Raw genomic sequence first — 26411 nt, 5'->3', positions numbered from 1 at the left:
GGATGCCGAAAATGTCTTTGCGAGCCTACAAACCAGATGGTCACATTTGGGGTTGTCTTCAACCTTTTTCTCAGAAACAAAATAAATATCCACAACCCCCCCGTCCCCCCACCGTCACATTCCCATACTTGCTTGTCTTCCTCTGCTGAAATTAAGAAACATTTGAATTCTAGTAACACACTGCCTGCTTTTTGAAGCTCAGTACTTCTCCAGTAGATAGGAGGAGGAGTAACTACAGTAGGAGAAACAATAATTCTGACGCAAACCTCTACCTCTGAACGAGCAAATGTCAAGCTGTGCCTATGCTCATCTCTGACCTTTGCCAGAGATTTGGGGAAGTGTTTCCTGTTTCTTTCCAACATGCTGTGCTGGGCATTTTTACTAGCCTTCGATCCAATAACGTGTTTCTCCTTTTCCCCCTCAAATGTGAATTAAGAAAAACGAATCTGGGATAGCCAGGGGGCGGGGGGGAAAGAGGAGAGGAGAGGAGAGGAGAGGAGAGGAGAGGAGAGGAGAGGAGAGGAGAGGAGAGGAGAGGAGAGGAGAGGAGAGGAGAGGAGAGGAGAGGAGAGGAGAGGAGAGGAGAGGAGGAAGCACCAAAGCTAGGGCTCCAGTTTGTCTTGGAGTTTCTGTTTTCTAAAGGAAACAGTTACTTGTGGTAGCTCTGTAGCTCTGTGGTCCCTGCTTGGATGTTGCCAAAGAACTGCAACATCCTGCAAGTGTCCCAGGCCTTGCAAGTAGAAGCTTCCCCAGCGTTGCAACTGGGCAGCGTGCTTCGTGTCTCCATCCAGCTGCCTGCTCAGACCAGTAACAATGGCAGCTCCCTAAATGCTTCTGGGCGGCCGGCCAGGATTCCCAGGGCGGCCACACTCAAGCACAGGCTTTGCCCCGAGGCTCTCCCAAATGGAGAACTGAGAGCAAGGAGGCACCTGCAGGAGGCAAGGGCCTGGGTGGGCTAAGGAACGAAGCCGAGAGCAACCGCTTGGGCAAGGAAGAAAGTCCATGCGCTCCAGGCTCCGTGAAACTCCTGTTTGCAGCCTCCCTCCCAGTTCTGCTCGGGGAACAGGGAGGTCTCCAGCACGTAGGGCACCTCTTTGCTTCCTCCCTCTCGGAGATACTGTGCGGCAACACGGTTTCCTTGTAAAGAAAGGCCTTGGCCCCGTAGCAGGAAGGCTGCCTAAAGAGCCTTACCTCTCTGTTTGGCAAGGTGAAAAGGAACTCCCTGTCAAAGCGGCCAGGCCTTCGCAAAGCAGGATCCAGGGAGTCTGGCCTGTTGGTGGCGCCGATGACCACGACCTCGCCTCTGCTGTCTAAGCCATCCATGAGTGCCAGCAGCGTGGTGACAATTGAACTGGCAAGAAAATATTGTTGGATTGCCTGGTTTAGTAGCTGTTGCTACATGCTGCTTGACCTTCTCCAAAGTCACGTCTCTCAAAAAAGGATAAGCCTTTCTGGATGAGCTCTTGATTATGGTAAGCCCAAAACACCGAGGCAGGGCAAGAGAGGCCTTGTCCGGAAACCAAGCTTAGGGACTCGATTTCAACTCTTGTCTGTAAAACCCTGTGAACCGCTGTGTCGTTGTACTAGAGGAGTTCAGAGTAAGTTGTGTGCGTCACCTCAAGGGGACCAGCTGGGTCTTTTTTTCCTCGGGATGAAGCCGATTACATGGCAATGCAAGGAAAAGGTGGTACCTGTGAATCTGATCTTGGCGACTGGAGCGCACAGGAGCGAGACCGTCGATCTCGTCAAAGAAAATAATCGAAGGCCGCATCTCATAGGCCTGGAAGGGCAGCACAGAGGCAGGGCTACTGACTGCATGTAAAACACAGCCCTACTCGGCAAGAACGTGCAGGCTTATCCTTGTGGCTGCAAGGGCACTGCGCCTGTGCTGGCCCCAACCCATCTGCAAGATTTCCAGCCCCTCGGGCCAAGCCGGACGGCACGGGAAAAGGAAACACTGATGTTCCCACGTCAACAGGAGACACGGCCAAACTACCCAGGAGGCCGAGTTCTCCTGAAAGATGTCCACCGCGGACAAGTACAGCTGCAACTCCGGCCCGGCATATTTCCTCCTTACCTGCTCAAATAAGGCGCGGAGCTGCCGCTCGGATTCTCCCACCCATTGGCTGAGGCAGTCGGCACCTTTTCTCATGAAGAAGGCTACTCTCTTGTCTCCCTGCCTACATTCCTTTGCGAGCGCTCGAGCCACCAGTGTCTTTCCAGTGCCGGGCGGCCCATAGAACAGACAGCCTCTGCAACATGAGAAAAAGAGATGTACGCAGCTACAACCAACACATGGAAAAGTGCCTGTGGCAACCGCTGTCCTGAAAGCAAAGCACCCTTCCCTCCTAACCAAAACACTTGCACCATTAGACAGCAGGAAGAGCTCCGGTGGGAGGAAAGTCCAGGCAGGTGCAAGTGTTCCCAAGAGGCAAGACTTGCGAGCACAGCCTGTCTTTCTGGCGGAAAAAGCCGCAAGCTCTTTTTGACTGAGCCTTGCAAAGAGAGGGAGGCGGGAAGTCAGCAGGTCTCTCCAGCAAGAGCGTACAGGTGACTTGCCGGGCCTAGTGCCTTCCCGCTTATAAACTTTTCCTAAACACTCAGAAGCCAACCAGCAGAAGCACTCCCAAAGCCACCTTCTGAAACCAGGACCCTTCTGCAGCGTCTTCAGCTTTGACAACGCTGGACACTGAGCCTTTGACTACGACAAGGCGTTGCTTGTGGTTTGAAAGTAGGTCTAGATAGGTCTGGATGTAAGCCATTTGTAAGAAATTCCTTTTTACCGCCACTGCGCAAACTGTGCACGGGCAAAAATGTGGAAGCGCACAGCTGTGCTGACCCCTCCGCTTCATATTCTCCGGAGACGAGCGCAATTAGCATGTGTAGTTCTAAGGCAGCGTCCGTTACCTGGGGGGTCGGATTTGGAATCTCTCAAAGAACTCGGGGTAAAGTAAGGGAAACAGCACCATCTCCTTTAAAGCGGAAATGTGGTCAGCGAGACCGCCGACACCATCAAAGCATACCTAGGGAGACATTGAAGAGGAGACATGTCAGCGGTCAGAGAAAGCTGCAGCCTAGCCAAAAAAGGCTTCCTCCAAATTTGTCCAAGGCCAGCCCAAAGGGAAGGTTCAGGGCGACCTGGAAGTTCCCCGAGAGGAAAGCGTAAAGCACGGGAGCTGTTGACAGCACAGTCAGGAAGGTTTTCATGAATGCTGGGAAGGTCCCCACCGACTCAGGGAGTTCCCGCTCCTCACCGAACTCTCGGTTTGCACTGGATCCACTTCCGGCAGGTTGGTTCCGGTTTTCCTTCCATCCGCGTGCTTTCCCTCGCATTCATCCTTCCCAGAGTTTAGGGGAAGACCCCTGTTGTGCAAGAAGGAGAAAGGGAAAGGGGCTTTATAATGAAGCTGCAGGTAGAGGGATAGCTGTGGCTTTCATGTTGGCAAGCGAGTGGAGAAACGCTTATACGCTAGCGTAAACGTGGATGTTGTGAAGCTAGGCCCATCTCTCGGAGGAAAGAAGAATTCTGCTCGAGCCACATGTCCAATTTAAATGGACCCATTTTCAACCATGAGACAGAAGAGACTGAAGTTTTACTCAAACTTAGCAAGACGCTCTCCCTCTAGGTCTGACTGAATTGCCTGCCTGGGTTAAGAAAATCATTGTTCTACTTCACCATGACATCGTCTAACGTCAGTTTGTGGCAGGGGATTCTGGCTTCAAGTGTAGAACAGAAGGATTTCCGTTACCCAGTCTCAGCCAGGACCTCCGCCACCATCATCTCATGGCTGGCTACCCCATGGCAAAATCCTGCCTTTTTACAAGCTGTTGGCGAATGAAAGTTCTCTCCTGTCCCAAAGGAAAAGCCTTGCTCCCTCTAGACCCTCTGACTGCCACAGCTACAATGCTGAGATTTTTCCCCCTCCTGAGCATCCCTTAGAAAAGCTTTACACGCGTTACTCGGTGATGGGAGTTGCACCGCTACGGATCCCTGAGAACTATCACTAGCCGTACACCGACCTGCTTGTTCTTCTGCAGCACGGGCTTCGCGACCGAGCACGGCTCGACGCAGCTCTTGGTCTGGCAGCAGAAGATGGGCCTGAAGAAACAAAAAGCAGCAATGAGCCTGCACACTGGCCAAGAAGTGCAACGTGCACAGGTTACAGGCATCTCAATCCCAAAGGGAGAGCCTGACCTGCAGAACGAAGGCAGGGAACGTCAATGAAAGTTGTGTTTTCCTTTAGCCCCTTGTAGCCCACTCTACACAAGAAATCAGCTCTTCCGAGAAACTGTGCATGGAACCTACTTTCCAATGCATCCTGGGAGTAGGCAACAGTCTTCCTGGCTCGAAGGCTATACTGCTTCCAGGGACCTTTGCCATCTCCCCCTTCCCGGCCTTCACCTTCCCGTGTTGCCCCTGTAATCACAGAGCCTAGAGAGAGAGCTTCTGATTTGTCTGTGCGTGTATACGCTTGCATTGCCCAGCCTGTATCCCACTTACACACAAGAAACGAGCCCTTCAGAGAGGCTCTGCATCTAGCCTACCTTCCCGGGGAGCGGCAGCGTCTTCAGCAGTTTGCCTGAGGTGAGGTGCCCGGGCGGTGCCTTCGCCATCATCCTCTTCCTGCTCTTGCTCGTCTTCTGAGGACCCTGTAATTACAGTGCCCGGGCATCGGATCTGGTTTGCCACTGCATATGTACCGTCTCATTCAGGAAAGCTGTACTCCCCCGCCCTTAAACACAAGCAATCAGCCCTTCAGACCAACGGTGCCGATAACCCACGTTCCGATGGCTCTTGATCCTGGACGACAGCGTTCCTGGGTCGAAGGTTATACTCCTTGTGAGAGGCGCGGCCATCTTCCCCTGCGTGGCGTTCACCTGCCTTTGATGGGCCTACAATGACAGAAGCTAGCTCTAATTTGGGACTGCGCTGAGCGTACGGACGTTTTCACGTCGCATCGCCTGTCCCCCGCTTAGAGGCGAGAAATTAGCCCTTCCGAGAAGCGCTGCCTCTGACGTACTTTCCAGTGGAGCTTGATCGCATATAACAGGTTTCCTGTCTCTCAGGCTATAGCACGCCTACAGGGAGCAAAGATACAGGTTCTTTTAGAGTGCAGTGCACTTTGGAAGGCGTTCGTTCAGCTGCGTGAAAAGTGCAAGGGCATCAGAGTGCTGGGTGGAAGGCATTACTTACTGAGAAAGAGGAAGGTAAAGACATTTTGACTTCTGCTGCAAGGACTCCTGCAGTCTGCCTGAGGTCCATGCTTCCTCCGAACCTGAACTCAAAGAGCATACGAAGCACATGTCAACTTTTGGAAGCATGCAAGAAAAGCTCTTTACTCCTGAGGCAGTTTCTCAGGCAACAAAAGTTGCTGAAGAGGACACGGGAAATCTCCTGGAAGGCAAGCAAGCGTTTGGTTCACAAGACACTGGAGAAATTGCTGAGCCCGTAGACACGAGAGTCAGTAGTCGGAAGGTCTACTTGGAATGCTAATGCAAAAACCTCAGCCAGCAGCAGGGAATTACGCAGGAGCTGTCTGCAACGTCTTCCGACATGACGCACCTTTACGATTCCTCCTCTCACGCACCTTCTCAGTCCTCAAAGAAAGACTTGAGTAGCCATGACTGCCTACCTACAAGACGCTCCTGCCAAACCAGGTTGGCTCCACCATACCAAGGAGCACAAGCGTAACTCAGAAACCCACAGCTACATGAACCCTCGTCACAGGAGAAACCTGTGTTGGCAGCGGCAAAGCAGGAGGCAGTTATTGGAGCAAGGGCCAAAGGTCCTCTCACCGCAGCTGGCAAGGCACGAGTAACACGGGGGTGGACGTGTTGCTGGGGAGCTAAGAGTCAAAACGTGGAGGTTGTGCCGCCCCGACAGCGCCCTATAATGGAGGGCTCCCGCAGCCAGCAATTTCCAGCAGGCCAGAGGACTTCCCTAGGGGCCCAGAGGGAATTCGCGGCCTCCCGGGTTAGTCCAAATAGGTCTTGCGGCCAGGAGAAACCGCTGCTCTCCAGCATCCTCCTGGGAACCTCACCAAACAGCGTCTCGCGCTGTCCCACCACCTCCTCTCGCCTTCTGCTGCTCACGGCCCAGCAGCTCCTCCAGAGCAGAGCAGAGCAGAGCAGTAGCGAGAGCAGCCCCAAGCGCCTGGGCTCAGCTCATGTCACAGAGGGGCTGCAGGGACGCATTGACCGGCCAGGCCCTGCCAAGGTGGGCCCTGCAAGGGGAAGGGGAGCTGCCTGGGGCACTTTAGGGAGCTGCCCCCAGCTCCCTGCCCACTCCCCAAGGCCCTCCCACAGGAGGGCTTCCCCAGGCTGGGGCTCCCCTCAGGCCTTCCAGTGCTGCCATGTCCCCACCTCGGGGTTGCTGGGCTACACCTGCTGGCAAGGAGAGGCTCTGCTGAGGAAGGCAGGCCTAAGCGAGCAACCCAACGAATACAGAGGAAGACTCAGTCATCTTCTGGGGAGGAAGGGCCGAGTCCTAGCTGTTGCTTCACTAGGCCACAAGCATGGAGCGGGCCGAGCCTAGTGAAGCAGCAGAGGAGTGTGCTCGCTCACCCTGAGAACTGCTTTCAGGCAAATGTGCCGCGAATGTGTCCCAACGCTGTCAAAGCCTGGGAAAATAAAACCAAAACCAAAACCAAAAGCTCCCCCAAACCTTTATGGGCATGGTCATTGCTTTCCCTCGGCGCTAAAATGCCTCTGCATTCGAGACAACCCCTGGGAGTACTGGGCTTGGGGTGGGTTCTAATTTGGGGAGGTTTAGAAACGGGATGCTCACAGGGGAAAACAAATGAAGGGTAGGCCCAGGCTGAGATAATCACGGGAGCCCAAATCCCCATTTTCATTCTAAAGGCGCTCGTTTTGTAGAAGAAAAAAATGCGACGCGCACACGCAGCCTACAACACTCGCGGCACCCTCACGCTGGCTGGGTTGCCAGTGGAGGCGGTTCAGAGGAGCTTCCCACCTGTAGCGTGCCAACGCAGTGTCACACACCCGAATGAGGCACGGAAATGATGCCTGTCCAGGGAAAGCAGAGTGGCTTTACACCGAGGGCCTGCATGCCATCGCCTGCAGGTTGCTTTCCTCCCTGGGACTCTGCGGGGGCCTCAAAGGAAGGACTGGAGTGAGCGAGCCCGTGGGAGCAGAGGCGAGCTCCTGCTGACACCCCCCCCCGCCCCGACTGTACAGCTGCAGAGGTCTGTCGGAGGGGCGCTGTCCCTTCCACAGCAGCACCGGCTGCCCAAGCGAGAAGCTGCAGAGGGGAAGTGAGTGTGAGTGGGGGGAAAAGGGCGGGGACGTGAGCGTGCCGGGAGGGAACTGGAAGGACGGTGGAGGCTGCAGGGAGAGGACCAGCGGAGAGGTCATCATGCGTGAGGGGAAGAGAGGGGCTGTGAGGACAGGCAGAGGGGAAGAGAGCACCGGAGCATGCTCGGAGAAGGCAGAGCAGAAATTGGTCTCTTCAAGGAAAGCAGCAAGAGCTGCTCAGGAAAGAGCTTGTTCACTTGTAAACGGCGCACTGTGCAGCACCCCCTTCCTCCTTGTGCCCTCAGGACGCTGGTGCTACCTGGAAGCAGCACCTGGCCGATGCCTCGTCTTTTCCACACATACAGACCCACTCCAGGGGCTTTTTTTTTCCTCCAGGGCGTGGGAGGAGCGGAAGCGCTGGCCGAGTGCAGGCGGGAGCTGGTGAGCGGGCGCCGCGGCGCCGGCGGCGGGCAGGGCACCAGGACAGGCTGCGAGTGCGGCACCGGGGGCGCGGGACCCGCGGCGGGGCGAGCGGGTCAGGAGAGCACTGGGCTGGGTGCGCAGGGCGCGTGTGCGTGTGTGCGTCGAGGGGCCTTGGTGGAGAAGGTGCTGAGCCCTGGTGCTGGGCGGACGTCGGGAGGGGGCGAGCAGGAGAGCGCTGGGGAGACAACGGAAGGGTTTGTGGCTAGCGAGAGAGCGAGGGAGGAGGGATGTAAAAGGAGCATTGCGAGGCTTCTGAAGCAGCAACAATGACAAGGTAGCCAGGAAGACAACTTCAAAGGATTTAGATGAGCTTTATTCCTGTCTTCCAGGCGCCCCTTTCCTGAGTTTCACGTTAGGAGCACGGGAGAAGTTTCCAATTGCTTCCTTCATTTCCTAAAAAAAAAAAAAGATTGACAATAGCAACAGTCACCAACCAACCAAAGACAAACTTGCTATAAGCGGGAAGAAAAATGCACAACCCCTGCAGCTGAGTTCTTTAGGGAAAAGAAAAGGATCTGTAGATGCATGCCGTCGCTGGTTGGCTCTACTTAGCAAATACCTCTATTAAGCGAGTTCTGTCATTGTCCTGCCGGTGGCGGTAAGTGCACTGGCTGAGCACCAGATGGAGTTTCTCGAGGTGGCGTATGCTGCAGTCCTTGGTTGCCTCGCCAATGTCATTCAGCAGCTGCTGAAGAAAAAAGCCAGACAGTACAAGTTTACAGCTGCACGGGATCTTCTGAACAGGCTCTCGATGTGTTGGGACACAACAAAGGAGGCAGATGTTAGTTTCCTTCTCAGCAGCGGCTGAACATCTCCTCCTCTTCTCTGCTAGGCTCTCTGAGGGCGATGTGGGCCGCCTTCGCTTTCCTCTGCATACGGCTGCACAGAGATAGCAGAAGCAGCACGCCAAAGCATTACCTAAGCAGTTCTGTCTTTGAAATCGAGCATCGTCCTCTTACTTGGTGCACCAGGGAAATGGCGAGAGGCACTCAAGTGCCATTGTGCTGGCAGCAAGGCGAGAGGGAGAAGAAGCGAAAAAGGAAGGCAAGGCAAAGGGAAAAGACGGCCTCTTTCCTATGCCGGGAAGAACTTGCGGAGCGTTCAGCAACTGCTCTAAACAGCATGTAACATTTGAGGAGTTAGCAGTTGCAGGGCCATCCAGGCCAGGGTTTTCCAGTGTGACCCAACCTCTGTGGCTGGCCTTTACTTGGTAAGCATGCTGGCTGAACGTCCTGGGCATTCACCTCCCATGCTGAAACGCAGTCCGAAACGGAATGCCTTTGGCATAAAGCCGCCGCATCTCCAAAGCCTGGCATGCCATGGCAACAGGGAAGGTAGCAACGCCATTGGCAGCTCATCCCCAAAAGACCAAAAAGCTCCAACAGAAAATCGAAGGGACCTTGCCACCGGAGAGGGCTGTACTGGCATCTGCAGGCACCGCTGGCAATGTGTCCTCCTCTTGCTCCTCCAGCTGCCTCTCTTCCTCCTCCGTCAGCAGTCGAGGCTCAGGTGGGGATGCCACAGGCAGGCCTTGCAGTGTGTGACAACCTCCAGTCAACCAGAAAAGGTTAGCCAAGTGATGGCAGTCAGACACAAGCAGAGTCCATCTGCTGACGTACCAGTGACCCAAACACATGCCGAATAGCTGCTAAGCTACCGATGGCAAAGCTCTATGTGTAGAACGGGCCCACCTGCTCTCCTTTGTGGTGCAGCAGGTTGAGCAGCTTGCTGGACAAGCAAGTCCTCGAAAAACTTTCTCCCTTCCTCCTCGCTAGGTGACTGGACACTGAAGACTTCTCCATAAAGCTCAGAAAATAAAGCTTGCACCTGAAAATAAATAAAGCGTGCAGCCATAAGGCCCCCACTCGGCGCCCTCCCCCACCCCCCCGAATTCGTGTTCTACTCCAAGAAGGTGAAAACGGTTTTCAGTGAAGCCGAGGAATGCTTTGAATAAGGGGGAGACTAGAACAAGTTTGCTTCTTGGCCTTCAAGGCAAGATTGTAGTGGGTCAGCCCGGCAATGGAGGGCGTCTTCTTTAAGGAAGACCTCCAGGATGAAAGCTCAGGGCAGCGAGCCGAGGTTCCAGTGAGGCCAGGGAGGACACGGACCAGCTCCTCGGTGGCCTGCTGTGGATTGCCTTGCCTTGCTGCCCTTCGCGTTGAAGCCTTGTGGCAACTGCCGAGGGAAGAGATGCCAGCAGGGTGCCCTAAGAAGAGCAGTGTCCAATTGCTTAGGAGGGCACAGGACTGAGGTGCTTAAGGGAGTGATAACTTATCAAGGGACTGAGAAAAGCGGGCAAAGCGGTGACAGCAATACCTCTTCTGGGAGATCTGCATGGCAAACATCCGAAGTAGCGAGCAACAGCACTGGAGCGTGAGCTGGAATGCGCTCTAGCAGTGTGGTGAGCGTAGCTCTCAAGGTGACTCCAGCAGCCTCCCACCAGGCGTGGATGTGTGGCATATAAATGATGCTGGGGGCTGTCCTCTGGGCTTCTCGGATCAACTAGTAAGAAGGAAGCTTGGGGAAGACCTCTGAACGGAGCAGCAGAGGCTGCTGCTGAACAGCAAATCAAAAGCACCAAGCAAAAGTACCAATCAAAAGCACCTCCAAAACAGGAGCGCGCAAAGAGCAAGTGTCCAAACAAGCCACCAAGAACAAGGTAACATTTCTCCTTGGACACAGGTGTAGACTGAGCTACGCAGCCAGAAGCAGAGCTGACTCTCTGCCGGCTTTCCAAACTGCTTAGGGGGTCAGGTATCTCCCCCAGAGCCTCGCCCCTGGGTTCCAGTGGTAGTGTCCTTCCGACCACATTGCTTGCTCAGTACTCTCAGTAACTGCCCAACTCCAAAGAATACTCCTAGCAATCAACAAGTGTCTTCCTGTCTTTTGCCTGTGGCATGCTGAGAGAAAAGAAACACTTTTCTTTGCCCCCAAACCGGGCTTGCATTTCCGCATGCCAAAGAAGGAGGCTGGCGAGAGGGCATGCCCTGCAGTCGGGCTGATGCAGAGGCGCCTCCTGGGAGCTAGAGAGCCTGAAGAGGCAAGGGAAACAGCTCTGCAGAGCCCACTGTCATCAGCAGCAGCTCTTGCCAGGAAGAGAGGCTTCTCAAGAGCATCTTGGAGCTCCCTGAGCTGCTAGCAACAGCCTTACTGTGTGGCACTTGCAATGGAAAAGATGCTCCGGCACAACGCGCTGCTTCTCTGCTGTTCGGTGTACAAGAAAAGTGTTCTTTCAGCGCAAAACACACACCCCAGAAAGCACAGGAACGCCAGGCCACCTCCACTAAGCCCGTGAAGCCTGTTAATCCTGGGAGCCTGCAGAGAGAAGCGGTACCTGGGTGCATCTTTCTTCAGGTGACGTGCTGCTAGCAAAGAGAGCCGGCAGGTCCAGCACATGAACGGCAAACCTCTCCAGCGCGTGTATTAGTGCAGGCGCCAAGTGAGAAGTTTGCCCGTAGCCGGGCTCTCCAGCTATCAGGAACCTGGGCCTGTGACATGCTGGCTGGCCGCAAGCATTGCTAGGAGAAGAGCTGCAAGACAAGCAGTTTGGAAGGAAAGCGATCGGTCAAGACCCAGATGGTGGAGGTGTCTTTCCCTGTCCGGCACACACTGTAGCAGCTAGTTCTATCGCCGTGCTTGCTTCTGGCAGTTTTGGACACCAGACACCCTGGACAAACGCTTCTTTCCTCCCTCATCTGCCACCCCTGCCGCTTGCAACCGCCAAGGCAGTTTGGAAAGCCCCAGCAAGCAGAAGCATTTCACTCAAAAGGCCGCGGGCAGTTACCTGTTCAAGTTAAGGAAGGTTTCTTTTTGTTGTCCAGAAGGTGACTCGCCCTCCCTCTCCAGGCAGTCGTTTTCTGAAGAATGATTGGTACCATCATGAGAAGGCAAGAGAGGGTGGTTAACTTTCCTGCAGGTCTGCAGCCCTCCCTTGCACTAAGCCAGCTTCTAAATGAGGGCTGAAACCCACTGCCTTGCCTGTCTTCACTGCAAGGGCACACACTGAATGCCGTTTCCCCCAAACTGTCCGGATTTGCCTAAGCTGTCTTTTGCTACTGGTGAAAGCTCCCTTTCTCCTTACAATACAGAGAGAGGACAAGCAGGAAGCCCTTCCGCGCTTCCTGCACACCTAAAGCAGCCAACAAGGCCACTGCTTTCTGCAGCGGGAGCCCACACTCCCAGTGTGGAAAAGAAGGGAAGGGCACGGCCAAACACTCCCTCATATTGCCTCCTAGTTCAAGCCTCAAATCAGTCCCAAACAGCAGGAAAGATGATGCTGACAACCTCCAGAAACTGGCTGCTTCAGTGGAGAACCCACAGTGCCCTTGCTGTGACTTGGGTTGGGAGGAGTTCCCAGCTCTCCCAAGCTCCACCATTCCGTTTAAGCTCCGCCTGGCGCAAAGGTTTCTTTCTGTTGTTGGCGCAAACTAGCAGGGTTTGCTGTGGGAGAGGTTGACGGCAGTGAACGTAACGGCCCTACCTGGCTGTTGGTGCTTCTGGAGTGCAAGGGCTGCATGGGGAAATACCCTCTGCACGCCTTTTAGGAGCCTCTCTAGCGTGTTCTGAAGCAGAGGCTTGGAAATGAGTGGGAGTGGTTGTCCAGGGGAAGCCACGGCCCTCTGTGAAGCTGGTGCAGTCTTCTGCATAGCCACCGCAAAATCCGTTGCTGTGATTTCAACGGCAGCCACGTCGATCTGCAGCTTCTGACTGCTTGTGTAGATGTGGGGATAGTGGCGATGGAGAGCACAGAGGGCAGCTTCAGCGCAGAGGGCTTGAATATCGGCCCCACAGTATCCTAATTCAGCAGACCAGAATCAAAAGGTCCGTCGGTCTCAGGCAGCACAGAGGAGTCAAGGACAGGCTTTGCCAAGGGACACTGCCAAAGTCCGGGCATGTGGCCCGAAGGGGAAGAGTTCCAGGGACAGCGGGAAAAGAGGTCCTGCCCCGCAGAGGCGTTCCGTGGTGGGGAACTCCCGTTCTGGGAGGCCCAGCGCCCTATAGCCGGTGCGGCGGAAGTAGCCCTCTGAGCAAAACTTTGCTCCTGAGGAGGATGCCCCGCAAACCCTTCCGTGTTGTGGGAGACAAGGGAAGGGACGTAGGCAGAAGCATCCCACTCTGCGAGCGAGCAAGGCGTGCCGCCTGGCTGGTGGGCGAATTCTGAGGGAAGGCACGGGAGCTTGGGTACTGCCTGGCACAAGCTCAGACGCTGTCAGGACCCAGGCACAGGCAGGAACTCGGAGCGCTTTTTCATCTTACCGACACATTTTTCAGCAAGCTCTTCAAGCAGCGTGTCCGATGGCTTAGGGCTCCAGTGTCTCGTGTGGATGCCGAAAATGTCTTTGCGAGCCTACAAACCAGATGGTCACATTTGGGGTTGTCTTCAACCTTTTTCTCAGAAACAAAATAAATATCCACAACCCCCCCCGTCCCCCCACCGTCACATTCCCATACTTGCTTGTCTTCCTCTGCTGAAATTAAGAAACATTTGAATTCTAGTAACACACTGCCTGCTTTTTGAAGCTCAGTACTTCTCCAGTAGATAGGAGGAGGAGTAACTACAGTAGGAGAAACAATAATTCTGACGCAAACCTCTACCTCTGAACGAGCAAATGTCAAGCTGTGCCTATGCTCATCTCTGACCTTTGCCAGAGATTTGGGGAAGTGTTTCCTGTTTCTTTCCAACATGCTGTGCTGGGCATTTTTACTAGCCTTCGATCCAATAACGTGTTTCTCCTTTTCCCCCTCAAATGTGAATTAAGAAAAACGAATCTGGGATAGCCAGGGGGCGGGGGGGAAAGAGAAGAGAAGAGAAGGGAGAGGAGAGGAGAGGAGAGGAGAGGAGAGGAGAGGAGAGGAGAGGAGAGGAGAGGAGAGGAGAGGAGAGGAGAGGAGAGGAGAGGAGAGGAGAGGAGAGGAGAGGAGAGGAGAGGAGAGGAGAGGAGAGGAGAGGAGGAAGCACCAAAGCTAGGGCTCCAGTTTGTCTTGGAGTTTCTGTTTTCTAAAGGAAACAGTTACTTGTGGTAGCTCTGTAGCTCTGTGGTCCCTGCTTGGATGTTGCCAAAGAACTGCAACATCCTGCAAGTGTCCCAGGCCTTGCAAGTAGAAGCTTCCCCAGCGTTGCAACTGGGCAGCGTGCTTCGTGTCTCCATCCAGCTGCCTGCTCAGACCAGTAACAATGGCAGCTCCCTAAATGCTTCTGGGCGGCCGGCCAGGATTCCCAGGGCGGCCACACTCAAGCACAGGCTTTGCCCCGAGGCTCTCCCAAATGGAGAACTGAGAGCAAGGAGGCACCTGCAGGAGGCAAGGGCCTGGGTGGGCTAAGGAACGAAGCCGAGAGCAACCGCTTGGGCAAGGAAGAAAGTCCATGCGCTCCAGGCTCCGTGAAACTCCTGTTTGCAGCCTCCCTCCCAGTTCTGCTCGGGGAACAGGGAGGTCTCCAGCACGTAGGGCACCTCTTTGCTTCCTCCCTCTCGGAGATACTGTGCGGCAACACGGTTTCCTTGTAAAGAAAGGCCTTGGCCCCGTAGCAGGAAGGCTGCCTAAAGAGCCTTACCTCTCTGTTTGGCAAGGTGAAAAGGAACTCCCTGTCAAAGCGGCCAGGCCTTCACAAAGCAGGATCCAGGGAGTCTGGCCTGTTGGTGGCGCCGATGACCACGACCTCGCCTCTGCTGTCTAAGCCATCCATGAGTGCCAGCAGCGTGGTGACAATTGAACTGGCAAGAAAATATTGTTGGATTGCCTGGTTTAGTAGCTGTTGCTACATGCTGCTTGACCTTCTCCAAAGTCACGTCTCTCAAAAAAGGATAAGCCTTTCTGGATGAGCTCTTGATTATGGTAAGCCCAAAACACCGAGGCAGGGCAAGAGAGGCCTTGTCCGGAAACCAAGCTTAGGGACTCGATTTCAACTCTTGTCTGTAAAACCCTGTGAACCGCTGTGTCGTTGTACTAGAGGAGTTCAGAGTAAGTTGTGTGCGTCACCTCAAGGGGACCAGCTGGGTCTTTTTTTCCTCGGGATGAAGCCGATTACATGGCAATGCAAGGAAAAGGTGGTACCTGTGAATCTGATCTTGGCGACTGGAGCGCACAGGAGCGAGACCGTCGATCTCGTCAAAGAAAATAATCGAAGGCCGCATCTCATAGGCCTGGAAGGGCAGCACAGAGGCAGGGCTACTGACTGCATGTAAAACACAGCCCTACTCGGCAAGAACGTGCAGGCTTATCCTTGTGGCTGCAAGGGCACTGCGCCTGTGCTGGCCCCAACCCATCTGCAAGATTTCCAGCCCCTCGGGCCAAGCCGGACGGCACGGGAAAAGGAAACACTGATGTTCCCACGTCAACAGGAGACACGGCCAAACTACCCAGGAGGCCGAGTTCTCCTGAAAGATGTCCACCGCGGACAAGTACAGCTGCAACTCCGGCCCGGCATATTTCCTCCTTACCTGCTCAAATAAGGCGCGGAGCTGCCGCTCGGATTCTCCCACCCATTGGCTGAGGCAGTCGGCACCTTTTCTCATGAAGAAGGCTACTCTCTTGTCTCCCTGCCTACATTCCTTTGCGAGCGCTCGAGCCACCAGTGTCTTTCCAGTGCCGGGCGGCCCATAGAACAGACAGCCTCTGCAACATGAGAAAAAGAGATGTACGCAGCTACAACCAACACATGGAAAAGTGCCTGTGGCAACCGCTGTCCTGAAAGCAAAGCACCCTTCCCTCCTAACCAAAACACTTGCACCATTAGACAGCAGGAAGAGCTCCGGTGGGAGGAAAGTCCAGGCAGGTGCAAGTGTTCCCAAGAGGCAAGACTTGCGAGCACAGCCTGTCTTTCTGGCGGAAAAAGCCGCAAGCTCTTTTTGACTGAGCCTTGCAAAGAGAGGGAGGCGGGAAGTCAGCAGGTCTCTCCAGCAAGAGCGTACAGGTGACTTGCCGGGCCTAGTGCCTTCCCGCTTATAAACTTTTCCTAAACACTCAGAAGCCAACCAGCAGAAGCACTCCCAAAGCCACCTTCTGAAACCAGGACCCTTCTGCAGCGTCTTCAGCTTTGACAACGCTGGACACTGAGCCTTTGACTACGACAAGGCGTTGCTTGTGGTTTGAAAGTAGGTCTAGATAGGTCTGGATGTAAGCCATTTGTAAGAAATTCCTTTTTACCGCCACTGCGCAAACTGTGCACGGGCAAAAATGTGGAAGCGCACAGCTGTGCTGACCCCTCCGCTTCATATTCTCCGGAGACGAGCGCAATTAGCATGTGTAGTTCTAAGGCAGCGTCCGTTACCTGGGGGGTCGGATTTGGAATCTCTCAAAGAACTCGGGGTAAAGTAAGGGAAACAGCACCATCTCCTTTAAAGCGGAAATGTGGTCAGCGAGACCGCCGACACCATCAAAGCATACCTAGGGAGACATTGAAGAGGAGACATGTCAGCGGTCAGAGAAAGCTGCAGCCTAGCCAAAAAAGGCTTCCTCCAAATTTGTCCAAGGCCAGCCCAAAGGGAAGGTTCAGGGCGACCTGGAAGTTCCCCGAGAGGAAAGCGTAAAGCACGGGAGCTGTTGACAGCACAGTCAGGAAGGTTTTCATGAATGCTGGGAAGGTCCCCACCGACTCAGGGAGTTCCCGCTCCTCACCGAACTCTCGGTTTGCACTGGATCCACTTCCGGCAGGTTGGTTCCGGTTTTCCTTCCATCCGCGTGCTTTCCCTCACATTCATCCTTCCCAGAGTTTAGGGGAAGACCCCTGTTGTGCAAGAAGGAGAAAGGGAAAGGGGCTTTATAATGAAGCTGCAGGTAGAGGGATAGCTGTGGCTTTCATGTTGGCAAGCGAGTGGAGAAACGCTTATACGCTGGCGTAAACGTGGATGTTGTGAAGCTAGGCCCATCTCTCGGAGGAAAGAAGAATTCTGCTCGAGCCACATGTCCAATTTAAATGGACCCATTTTCAACCATGAGACAGAAGAGACTGAAGTTTTACTCAAACTTAGCAAGACGCTCTCCCTCTAGGTCTGACTGAATTGCCTGCCTGGGTTAAGAAAATCATTGTTCTACTTCACCATGACATCGTCTAACGTCAGTTTGTGGCAGGGGATTCTGGCTTCAAGTGTAGAACAGAAGGATTTCCGTTACCCAGTCTCAGCCAGGACCTCCGCCACCATCATCTCATGGCTGGCTACCCCATGGCAAAATCCTGCCTTTTTACAAGCTGTTGGCGAATGAAAGTTCTCTCCTGTCCCAAAGGAAAAGCCTTGCTCCCTCTAGACCCTCTGACTGCCACAGCTACAATGCTGAGATTTTTCCCCCTCCTGAGCATCCCTTGGAAAAGCTTTACATGCGTTACTCGGTGATGGGAGTTGCACCGCTACGGATCCCTGAGAACTATCACTAGCCGTACAGCGACCTGCTTGTTCTTCTGCAGCACGGGCTTCGCGACCGAGCACGGCTCGACGCAGCTCTTGGTCTGGCAGCAGAAGATGGGCCTGAAGAAACAAAAAGCAGCAATGAGCCTGCACACTGGCCAAGAAGTGCAACGTGCACAGGTTACAGGCATCTCAATCCCAAAGGGAGAGCCTGACCTGCAGAACGAAGGCAGGGAACGTCAATGAAAGTTGTGTTTTCCTTTAGCCCCTTGTAGCCCACTCTACACAAGAAATCAGCTCTTCCGAGAAACTGTGCATGGAACCTACTTTCCAATGCATCCTGGGAGTAGGCAACAGTCTTCCTGGCTCGAAGGCTATACTGCTTCCAGGGACCTTTGCCATCTCCCCCTTCCCGGCCTTCACCTTCCCGTGTTGCCCCTGTAATCACAGAGCCTAGAGAGAGAGCTTCTGATTTGTCTGTGCGTGTATACGCTTGCATTGCCCAGCCTGTATCCCACTTACACACAAGAAACGAGCCCTTCAGAGAGGCTCTGCATCTAGCCTACCTTCCCGGGGAGCGGCAGCGTCTTCAGCAGTTTGCCTGAGGTGAGGTGCCCGGGCGGTGCCTTCGCCATCATCCTCTTCCTGCTCTTGCTCGTCTTCTGAGGACCCTGTAATTACAGTGCCCGGGCATCGGATCTGGTTTGCCACTGCATATGTACCGTCTCATTCAGGAAAGCTGTACTCCCCCGCCCTTAAACACAAGCAATCAGCCCTTCAGACCAACGGTGCCGATAACCCACGTTCCGATGGCTCTTGATCCTGGACGACAGCGTTCCTGGGTCGAAGGTTATACTCCTTGTGAGAGGCGCGGCCATCTTCCCCTGCGTGGCGTTCACCTGCCTTTGATGGGCCTACAATGACAGAAGCTAGCTCTAATTTGGGACTGCGCTGAGCGTACGGACGTTTTCACGTCGCATCGCCTGTCCCCCGCTTAGAGGCGAGAAATTAGCCCTTCCGAGAAGCGCTGCCTCTGACGTACTTTCCAGTGGAGCTTGATCGCATATAACAGGTTTCCTGTCTCTCAGGCTATAGCACGCCTACAGGGAGCAAAGATACAGGTTCTTTTAGAGTGCAGTGCACTTTGGAAGGCGTTCGTTCAGCTGCGTGAAAAGTGCAAGGGCATCAGAGTGCTGGGTGGAAGGCATTACTTACTGAGAAAGAGGAAGGTAAAGACATTTTGACTTCTGCTGCAAGGACTCCTGCAGTCTGCCTGAGGTCCATGCTTCCTCCGAACCTGAACTCAAAGAGCATACGAAGCACATGTCAACTTTTGGAAGCATGCAAGAAAAGCTCTTTACTCCTGAGGCAGTTTCTCAGGCAACAAAAGTTGCTGAAGAGGACACGGGAAATCTCCTGGAAGGCAAGCAAGCGTTTGGTTCACAAGACACTGGAGAAATTGCTGAGCCCGTAGACACGAGAGTCAGTAGTCGGAAGGTCTACTTGGAATGCTAATGCAAAAACCTCAGCCAGCAGCAGGGAATTACGCAGGAGCTGTCTGCAACGTCTTCCGACATGACGCACCTTTACGATTCCTCCTCTCACGCACCTTCTCAGTCCTCAAAGAAAGACTTGAGTAGCCATGACTGCCTACCTACAAGACGCTCCTGCCAAACCAGGTTGGCTCCACCATACCAAGGAGCACAAGCGTAACTCAGAAACCCACAGCTACATGAACCCTCGTCACAGGAGAAACCTGTGTTGGCAGCGGCAAAGCAGGAGGCAGTTATTGGAGCAAGGGCCAAAGGTCCTCTCACCGCAGCTGGCAAGGCACGAGTAACACGGGGGTGGACGTGTTGCTGGGGAGCTAAGAGTCAAAACGTGGAGGTTGTGCCGCCCCGACAGCGCCCTATAATGGAGGGCTCCCGCAGCCAGCAATTTCCAGCAGGCCAGAGGACTTCCCTAGGGGCCCAGAGGGAATTCGCGGCCTCCCGGGTTAGTCCAAATAGGTCTTGCGGCCAGGAGAAACCGCTGCTCTCCAGCATCCTCCTGGGAACCTCACCAAACAGCGTCTCGCGCTGTCCCACCACCTCCTCTCGCCTTCTGCTGCTCACGGCCCAGCAGCTCCTCCAGAGCAGAGCAGAGCAGAGCAGTAGCGAGAGCAGCCCCAAGCGCCTGGGCTCAGCTCATGTCACAGAGGGGCTGCAGGGACGCATTGACCGGCCAGGCCCTGCCAAGGTGGGCCCTGCAAGGGGAAGGGGAGCTGCCTGGGGCACTTTAGGGAGCTGCCCCCAGCTCCCTGCCCACTCCCCAAGGCCCTCCCACAGGAGGGCTTCCCCAGGCTGGGGCTCCCCTCAGGCCTTCCAGTGCTGCCATGTCCCCACCTCGGGGTTGCTGGGCTACACCTGCTGGCAAGGAGAGGCTCTGCTGAGGAAGGCAGGCCTAAGCGAGCAACCCAACGAATACAGAGGAAGACTCAGTCATCTTCTGGGGAGGAAGGGCCGAGTCCTAGCTGTTGCTTCACTAGGCCACAAGCATGGAGCGGGCCGAGCCTAGTGAAGCAGCAGAGGAGTGTGCTCGCTCACCCTGAGAACTGCTTTCAGGCAAATGCGCCGCGAATGTGTCCCAACGCTGTCAAAGCCTGGGAAAATAAAACCAAAACCAAAACCAAAAGCTCCCCCAAACCTTTATGGGCATGGTCATTGCTTTCCCTCGGCGCTAAAATGCCTCTGCAATCGAGACAACCCCTGGGAGTACTGGGCTTGGGGTGGGTTCTAATTTGGGGAGGTTTAGAAACGGGATGCTCACAGGGGAAAACAAATGAAGGGTAGGCCCAGGCTGAGATAATCACGGGAGCCCAAATCCCCATTTTCATTCTAAAGGCACTCGTTTTGTAGAAGAAAAAAATGCGACGCGCACACGCAGCCTACAACACTCGCGGCACCCTCACGCTGGCTGGGTTGCCAGTGGAGGCGGTTCAGAGGAGCTTCCCACCTGTAGCGTGCCAACGCAGCGTCACACACCCGAATGAGGCACGGAAATGATGCCTGCCCAGGGAAAGCAGAGTGGCTTTACACCGAGGGCCTGCATGCCATCGCCTGCAGGTTGCTTTCCTCCCTGGGACTCTGCGGGGGCCTCAAAGGAAGGACTGGAGTGAGCGAGCCCGTGGGAGCAGAGGCGAGCTCCTGCTGACACCCCCCCCCCTGCCCCGACTGTACAGCTGCAGAGGTCTGTCGGAGGGGCGCTGTCCCTTCCACAGCAGCACCGGCTGCCCAAGCGAGAAGCTGCAGAGGGGAAGTGAGTGTGAGTGGGGGGAAAAGGGCGGGGACGTGAGCGTGCCGGGAGGGAACTGGAAGGACGGTGGAGGCTGCAGGGAGAGGACCAGCGGAGAGGTCATCATGCGTGAGGGGAAGAGAGGAGCTGTGAGGACAGGCAGAGGGGAAGAGAGCACCGGAGCATGCTCGGAGAAGGCAGAGCAGAAATTGGTCTCTTCAAGGAAAGCAGCAAGAGCTGCTCAGGAAAGAGCTTGTTCGCTTGTAAACGGCGCACTGTGCAGCACCCCCTTCCTCCTTGTGCCCTCAGGACGCTGGTGCTACCTGGAAGCAGCACCTGGCCGATGCCTCGTCTTTTCCACACATACAGACCCACTCCAGGGGCTTTTTTTTTCCTCCAGGGCGTGGGAGGAGCGGAAGCGCTGGCCGAGTGCAGGCGGGAGCTGGTGAGCGGGCGCCGCGGCGCCGGCGGCGGGCAGGGCACCAGGACAGGCTGCGAGTGCGGCACCGGGGGCGCGGGACCCGCGGCGGGGCGAGCGGGTCAGGAGAGCACTGGGCTGGGTGCGCAGGGCGCGTGTGCGTGTGTGCGTCGAGGGGCCTTGGTGGAGAAGGTGCTGAGCCCTGGTGCTGGGCGGACGTCGGGAGGGGGCGAGCAGGAGAGCGCTGGGGAGACAACGGAAGGGTTTGTGGCTAGCGAGAGAGCGAGGGAGGAGGGATGTAAAAGGAGCATTGCGAGGCTTCTGAAGCAGCAACAATGACAAGGTAGCCAGGAAGACAACTTCAAAGGATTTAGATGAGCTTTATTCCTGTCTTCCAGGCGCCCCTTTCCTGAGTTTCACGTTAGGAGCACGGGAGAAGTTTCCAATTGCTTCCTTCATTTCCTAAAAAAAAAAAAAGATTGACAATAGCAACAGTCACCAACCAACCAAAGACAAACTTGCTATAAGCGGGAAGAAAAATGCACAACCCCTGCAGCTGAGTTCTTTAGGGAAAAGAAAAGGATCTGTAGATGCATGCCGTCGCTGGTTGGCTCTACTTAGCAAATACCTCTATTAAGCGAGTTCTGTCATTGTCCTGCCGGTGGCGGTAAGTGCACTGGCTGAGCACCAGATGGAGTTTCTCGAGGTGGCGTATGCTGCAGTCCTTGGTTGCCTCGCCAATGTCATTCAGCAGCTGCTGAAGAAAAAAGCCAGACAGTACAAGTTTACAGCTGCACGGGATCTTCTGAACAGGCTCTCGATGTGTTGGGACACAACAAAGGAGGCAGATGTTAGTTTCCTTCTCAGCAGCGGCTGAACATCTCCTCCTCTTCTCTGCTAGGCTCTCTGAGGGCGATGTGGGCCGCCTTCGCTTTCCTCTGCATACGGCTGCACAGAGATAGCAGAAGCAGCACGCCAAAGCATTACCTAAGCAGTTCTGTCTTTGAAATCGAGCATCGTCCTCTTACTTGGTGCACCAGGGAAATGGCGAGAGGCACTCAAGTGCCATTGTGCTGGCAGCAAGGCGAGAGGGAGAAGAAGCGAAAAAGGAAGGCAAGGCAAAGGGAAAAGACGGCCTCTTTCCTATGCCGGGAAGAACTTGCGGAGCGTTCAGCAACTGCTCTAAACAGCATGTAACATTTGAGGAGTTAGCAGTTGCAGGGCCATCCAGGCCAGGGTTTTCCAGTGTGACCCAACCTCTGTGGCTGGCCTTTACTTGGTAAGCATGCTGGCTGAACGTCCTGGGCATTCACCTCCCATGCTGAAACGCAGTCCGAAACGGAATGCCTTTGGCATAAAGCCGCCGCATCTCCAAAGCCTGGCATGCCATGGCAACAGGGAAGGTAGCAACGCCATTGGCAGCTCATCCCCAAAAGACCAAAAAGCTCCAACAGAAAATCGAAGGGACCTTGCCACCGGAGAGGGCTGTACTGGCATCTGCAGGCACCGCTGGCAATGTGTCCTCCTCTTGCTCCTCCAGCTGCCTCTCTTCCTCCTCCGTCAGCAGTCGAGGCTCAGGTGGGGATGCCACAGGCAGGCCTTGCAGTGTGTGACAACCTCCAGTCAACCAGAAAAGGTTAGCCAAGTGATGGCAGTCAGACACAAGCAGAGTCCATCTGCTGACGTACCAGTGACCCAAACACATGCCGAATAGCTGCTAAGCTACCGATGGCAAAGCTCTATGTGTAGAACGGGCCCACCTGCTCTCCTTTGTGGTGCAGCAGGTTGAGCAGCTTGCTGGACAAGCAAGTCCTCGAAAAACTTTCTCCCTTCCTCCTCGCTAGGTGACTGGACACTGAAGACTTCTCCATAAAGCTCAGAAAATAAAGCTTGCACCTGAAAATAAATAAAGCGTGCAGCCATAAGGCCCTCACTCCGCCCCCCCCTACTACCGAGGGCAGTAGTCTACCGCATGGACAAGCCTTGGCACTCTCAGCAAAGAAAGCCTGGCTTTCTTCCAGGCCTCAGGCACCGCTCCTGTTCTCCAGGACCTTGCCACGATGATGGAGAGCGGCCTAGCAATAACATCCGCCAGCTCCCGCAGCACTCAGGTTTGTGTGTTTGTGGGGGGGTGCATCCCAGCGGGGCCCATGGGTTTGTGGCTGTCAGGTTTGCACAAACGAGCTCTAACCCCGTCCTCCTGCACCAAGGGAGAGTCTTCCTTTCTCCAGACGTTCTCTCTTGTCCCCAGGCTCTGGAATTCCCAAGGGCTGGCCTTAGCAGCAAAGACCCAGGCAAAGGCGGCATTCAGCAACTCTGCCTTCTCTAGAGCCTTCGTTACCAGGGCACCCGCCCCATTCAGCCGTGGGCCCACTTTTTCCCTAGGCTTCCTTTTGCCAGCGAGGTAGTTGAAGAACCCCTTCTTCGTCTCCTTGACATCCCTTGCCAGATTTAATTCCAAAGGGGCCTTAGCCTTCCTTGTCGCATCCCTGCACACGCTGACAACGCCCCTACGTTCCTCCCAAGTGGCCTGTCCCCTTTGCCACATTCTCTAGACTTCCTTCTTTCTGTGTGACTTTTGCCCGCAGTTCCTTGCTCAGCCACGCAGCTCTCCGGCCCACTTTGCTCGACTTCTTACTCAGCGGGATGCACCCGTCTTGAGCCTGCTGGAAGTGATACTTGAATGTTAACCAGCTCTCCTGGACTCACCACGCACCACGCCCCCCCGCCCCTTCCTTCTAGGGCCCTACCCCATGACAGTCCCCTAGGTAGGTCCCTGAAGAGGCCAACGTTAGCTCTCCTCAAGTCCAGCGTTGCCGTCCTACTTATTGCCCTGCTTCCTCCTCCTAGGATACCGAACGCTACCATCGCACGGTCACTGCAGCCAAGGCTGCCCCCAACCTGCACATCTCCAACCAGACCTTCTTGGTTTGTTAGAACCAGGTGCAGCAGCACACCTCTCCTTGTTGGCGTCGCCACCCCCTGGGTCAAGAAGTTCTCCTCAATGCTCTGCAGGAACCTCCTCGACTCTTTGTGTCTAGCTGGGCTCTCTTCCCAGCAGATGTCAGGGTGCTTGAAGTCCCCCATGAGAACCAGGGCCTGTGAGCGTGAGGCTACTTCCAGCTGTCTGTAGAAGGCCTCCTCGACTGCCTCTTCCTGATCGGGTGGCCTGCAGTAAACCCCCCACCACCACCGTGTCACCCACGTTAGCCTGCCCTTTAAGCCTTACCCATAGGCTCGCAACTTGCTCTTCATCCACCCCACCCCACCCCACCCCACCCCAGGCAGAGCGCCATACATTCTAGTTGCTCCCTCACATAAAGGGCAACTCCACCACCTCGCCTTCCTGGCCTGTCTTGCCTAAAAAGCACAGAGCCAGCCACGACAGCATTCCAGTCGTGTGAGCTAGCCCACCGCGTCTCTGGCACTGCAACGAGATCATGGCCCTGCAACTGCACACAGCCCTCTAAGCCTTCCTGCTTGTTCCCTATGCTGCGTGCATTGGTGTACAGGCGGTTCAGAAAGCCAATCGATCGCGTAAGCTTCTCAGGAGAGGTGCAAGAGGAGCCTCCATAGCCACGTGCCATGCCGTCTCCCCTGGCTGCATGCACCCGCTGGAGGCGTCCTGACTTGAGTGCTGTTTTACTGACTACCGTGTCACTCTACTGTTCCCCTCCCGCCGTCTTTCCTACTTTAAAGGCCTCCTTACCAGGCTGGCCAACCTTGCGTCTTGGCAAAGACACGCGTGCCCCGCTTCGTGAGGTGGATCCCAGCTCTTGCCATCAGCGGTCGAGCTTCACACGGGGTTCCATGCTCATCGAAACCAAAAGCCTGCTGCCAACAGCAGTGGCGCAGCCAGCTGTTAAAACTCGTCTGCTCCTCCTGCCGTCCTTCCCCCTCAGAGGCAGCATGCAGGAGAAAACGACCTGGCCTCCCAGACCCTTGACCACCACTCGCAGCGCTCTGAAGCCCCGTTGGATGGTCTGTGGGGTGCCTTTTGTGCCATTACCGCCCACATGGCAGAGCGGCAGAGGCCAGTAGTCTGCTGCATGGACAAGCCTTGGCACTCTTTCCACGACCTCGCTTCTTCGAGCCCCTGGCAGGCAGCAAACCTCTCCGGACAGCAGGTCAGGGCGGCAGAGAGGTGCCTCTGTCCCCTGCCGCAGGCAGGCACGCACAGCAATCACTCGCTGCGTCTTCCGGCTCTTCCTGCATGGTACAGGGTCTGTCAGGACAGTTGCCTCCCTTGGAGCCGTGCCCAGCTCCTCCTCAGCTTGGAGGGCGCGAAACGTGTTCTTCACAGGCACGTCTTGAGCAGGAGCAAGAGCCTTTCTCCTTCTACGAGAGGTGACCCGTTTCCAGCCTTCTTCAACGCTGTTAGGCTCTACCTGTGTTACACACGCTGCAGAGCCCTCCAGCAACTGTGCTGCAGTGGCGCTGGGGACTCCTGGAGCTGCACAGGCTCTGAGAATACCCTGCCAGTCTCCTGCTCATCTTCGCGGATGCTACGCAGCCCACTGACTTCCGCCCAGAACTCCTTCACCTGGCGACAACTGAGCAACCACAGCACTCTCAGCTGATCAGCCCAGGCCCCACAGAGAGGCCCCAGGCACTCCCTGCAGCCTGACACCTGTAGAGCTGCAGCTGCTGTCAGAGGGCCTCTCGGGCTTGAAGCCTCAAGCCCAGCTGATGCAGCAACTCCGAGAGCCACTGGGCCCTGTGCTCTGCGGCATGTCATGACCGTGTCTGGGGGAAGGACACGCCATTACAAGAAATTAAGGTGCCTTCTTTGCCTTCTGGCATCCTTCTGCGTGAACTGCTGCGCAGACTGCTGTGTCTGTTCGCTGCCTCTGTGAGCTGCACTCTGGTTGTGTCCAATGACAGTGACAGCACGGAGGAAGACCCTTGGGGCATACTGCAGGAACACCGGATTTAGGATGCACCAAAAGGCACACCAAGGCCCCTGGGGTGCAGCAAAGCCCCTTTGTAAATTGAAAAGCACATTGGGACCTCTTAGGTACACCCAAAAGCACACCAAGGACCCTACCATGTGCCAGAATGCAGATAGATACCAAGAAGTATCCTCTGCCTGAGAAATGGTTGCACAAAGAGGCCCAGAAGCTCTTTCTAGAGCCTAATGTGGTTTTGGGATGCACAAAAAGGAATGCTGAAGCCACTTGTGTACCCTGAAAGGCATGTCAAAGGCTTTGGAGCACTCCAAAACGCACCCCCAAAAGACAGGCATAGGCCTCTAATGCATCCCTGAAAGGCAGGCAGGTTTTGGGGCATGCCTGAAAGAAATCCAGAGGGTCCCTCGATGGCCTGACGTACACGCCAAAAACCTCACAGCACCCGTGACAGGCACATAGAAGGCTTTGGGGTGCACTGTAAAGCCTACTTAGCGTCTCAAGGCACCCCTGAGATGCAATCTGCAAATAAGTGTACTTTTAGGGGTGGTAATATTGGCAGAAACATAAGAAAGGTATGGGCTAATTCTTCAAAACAGTGAGCCTCAAATTCTCTTTCCTGATGTCTGTAAGCACACCTTGACTTAGTGATTTTTGTATGTGTGTATATGCACATGCAAGACAGTCTACAGATCAGCTGTACTTTTTGAACAGAACCACCACCTTTCATTCAGT

The 26411-nt window shown here is 55.1% G+C and overlaps 1 pseudogene; it reads left to right on the top strand.

Moving 5' to 3' along the window:
- Positions 1–23706, top strand: part of LOC138067332 (cardiolipin synthase (CMP-forming)-like) — a 190088-nt pseudogene extending 166382 nt beyond the window's left edge.
- The last annotated feature ends 2705 nt before the right edge of the window (positions 23707–26411 follow it).

This window comes from Struthio camelus, chromosome 5, assembly GCF_040807025.1.
Source record: "Struthio camelus isolate bStrCam1 chromosome 5, bStrCam1.hap1, whole genome shotgun sequence".
Classification (NCBI taxonomy): domain Eukaryota; kingdom Metazoa; phylum Chordata; class Aves; order Struthioniformes; family Struthionidae; genus Struthio; species Struthio camelus.
The sequence above is the reverse complement of the archived record's forward strand: the minus strand, read 5'-3'. Positions and strand labels throughout refer to the sequence as shown.